This window comes from Pipistrellus kuhlii, unplaced genomic scaffold (assembly GCF_014108245.1).
Source record: "Pipistrellus kuhlii isolate mPipKuh1 unplaced genomic scaffold, mPipKuh1.p scaffold_m20_p_11, whole genome shotgun sequence".
NCBI classification, from domain to species: Eukaryota; Metazoa; Chordata; class Mammalia; order Chiroptera; family Vespertilionidae; genus Pipistrellus; species Pipistrellus kuhlii.
In genome coordinates, this window is record NW_023425416.1 from 43,150,763 (window position 1) to 43,153,928 (window position 3,166).

Consider the following 3,166-nt stretch of genomic DNA (forward strand, 5'->3'; position numbering starts at 1 on the left):
ATTTAAGACCTAGAACACTGGATATTCTGGGTAAGAAAGTTCTCTTACCCCCCTACTCTTCTCACTATAAATTAATAGTATAAGAATATCCTCATAGGTTAACCCCTGACTGTTTTATCTCAGTAGACAATGCATTGGAAAAACCTGTGTTTGATATTTTTTGAAAAGTATTCATTGTGTTCTCTGACTCTTGGTTAAAGTCCTTTCTCCCAGCTTTATGGAGATTTAGATGACCATTACAGCCTACATTTGGATAGTGTTTCACTGTTTAGAGTAATTGCACATATGCTCTTCCATTTAACTTTTGGAACTATATTCCATGAGCCACATTAGAATCATTTTGCAGATGATTGCATCGACTGCATCTTGCCCGTGCTGATGTACTTGGCAGAACAAGGTAATGAAAGCACATCTTCTTGTATCCAAGGCAGGCTTTGGCTCCTGCAGCATCACCATTATGAAAAGCCTTTCACTACAGCCAATGCAGAGGAAGGCAGTAAAAAATGAACTCTCTGGGTGAACCATGTGGAAAGAAAATGGTTTCAGTGTACGTATACATAGCGAAAAGACATCACTTGATGTCTTGAGTTCTCTGCATTTCCACAGCACCTGTAGATTCATGAAGACAGATTCTAATAAAACGTATAGAAAAGAACCATAGCGTTAGAAGTGCCAAGGAATCAAGTTAAAGACCCTGGCAAGACTAGGCAGTTATTCAGCTCCTTCACTGATAATTCCTAACACTGATACCTCTTCAGTCACTGGACCCACAGTTTACTTATGTTTAAAGTGCTGCTGATAATCTAGAATCAAATCAGAATATAAATGAATTTAGGTGTAAATTCAAATCATAAATTGCCATGCGGCCACTTTGTCTTAATTTCAAGTTGCTGGCTCTCAGCACACTTGAAAAGGGGGAAAAGAAGAATCTGTGTGGGAGTAGTTAGCAATTTGCCCTTTCTTAAAAGTCAGGGAAACCATTTTTTTAATTAGTCTTTCTCCATCTGAGCAGTTTGCAAAGGGCAAGATTTTCTATGTTCTTCGTCTCTTCATCCAGTGAGGAGCAATAAATCCTTTAAATCTGTATGACATTTTTATGTGATCTTAACAAGTCAACAATACCTAACTCTTCTACCCTATATGCAATGTCCCAAGCAAGCTCTTTTCTGATCTGTTGACTTCATAACCACTTCCTCTCTACAAGTTGTTGATACTTTAATTTTTTTATTGTGGCCAAAAAAAGAATGCATAACAAAATCTACCATCTTAACCATTTTTAAGTTTACAGTTTGGAAGCTTTAAATATATTGTTATTGTGCAACCGTTCCCATAATTTTTTTCTTTCTTTAAAACTATTAAACAATAACACACCATTCTCCCCTCCCAACAGCCCCTGACACCGACTGGTCTACTTTCTGTCTCTTTGAATTGGACTAAGTACCTCAATCATTATCACTATCCATTCCCATATTTTCTTTCTTATTTTTCTTTAATCATCACCTGATGATATTTTTCCATTGATTTTTATAGAGTGTAAGACAGAGGGGAACACAGAGACAAATATCAATGTGAAAGAAACACATTGATTGGGTTGCTTCCTGCACATGCTCTGTCCCCAGCAGGGGAGGAGCCTGCAACCATGGTATGTGCCCTTGACTGAAATCAAACAAGGGACCCTTCAGTTTGCAGGCCGGCGCTTTATCCACTGAGCAAAACTGGCTAGGGCCTATATTTTCTTTCTTTAGTGTTAGCCACCAATAGCCTATACATAGTAAGCAAAGTAAAGTATAGGGAATATAGTCAATAGTATTCTAATAACTGTGAGGTGTCAGATAGGTACTAGACTTACCAGAGTGATTATTTTCTAAGGTATATAAATGTTTAATCACTATGTTGCATACCTGAATCTAATATAGTATGTTAACTGTAATTGGAAAAACAACAACAACAATAACAACAACAACAACAAAACTCCCTGTTTTTCCCTCCCCAAAGTCCCTGACAACCACCATCTACTTGTGTTTGTCAATTTGACTACTCTTAAGTACCTTATGTAAGTGGAACCATACAGTATTTATCTTTTTGTGACTGAATTGTTTTGCTTAGTATAATGTCCCCGATATTAATTTCTATTGGAGCATGTAACAGAATCTCCTCCCTTTTTAAAGGCTGAATGATATTATAATATATTGTATGTCTATATACTACATTTTCTTCATTCATCCACGATGAACTCTTGGGTTGTTGCAACCTCTTAGCTAGTGTGAATAGCGCTACTCAGAACATGGGTGAACAATTTTTTTAATCTTAAGCTTTCAATTCTTTTGGATATATTAAGTAGGATGGTAGTTCTATATTATTGTAATTTTTAGGAACTCCATAGTTTTTGCCATAGCAGTTGCATCATCTTTATCCACACCAATGGTACACAAGGATTGCAATTTCTTTGCATCTTCACCAATACTTTTTATTTCCTGGGCTCTCAGTATGATGTTTTATAGTAACTAACCTAACAGGTTGCATCCACAGAGGTGATACTTCATTGTAATTTTGATTTGCATTTCTCTAGTGATAGTAATGTTGAGCATCTTTTCATATGTTTGTTGACCATATGCATATTATTTTTGGAGAAATGTCTGTTTAAGTCCTTTGCCCATTTTTAAGAATATAGGAGACTTCGTGTGAATTTATCCTTACTCAGGAGTCATGTTCATCATCTCTGTACCTTTCCAATTTTGGTATACACTGAGTGGCCAGATTATTATGATCTCCTATATAATAAAAGGCTAATATGCAAATTGTCCCCTCCACCAGGAGTTCAACCAGCAGGCAGTCCAGCCAACCATCCATGTCCCCTCCCCTTGGCTAGGCTGGCCGGACCCCACCCATGCAGGCCTCTAATATATATATTGAGTGGCCAAATTATTATACGTTCAGAGATCATAATAATCTGGCCACTCAGTGTATGTCCTGCCAAAGCAGGCACATATAGATGCTGTTTCTTAATGAGAATTTTCAGTATTTTATTAATACACTTTCCTCTTCTCAACAAAACATCCCTTAACTACTCACCTGTGTCCAATGTTTTCTCCTTTACAAATATAGAAGGGAATTTGTATTTATTTTTAAAACTTATTTCTTGTTCCTCTTCAGGTCATCAGATCTT

General features: G+C 36.7%; 1 pseudogene; it reads right to left on the reverse strand.

Annotated features, from left to right (window-relative positions):
* Positions 1-2,661: 2,661 nt before the first annotated feature.
* On the reverse strand, positions 2,662-2,758 carry LOC118715844 (annotated as a pseudogene).
* Positions 2,759-3,166: the final 408 nt, after the last annotated feature.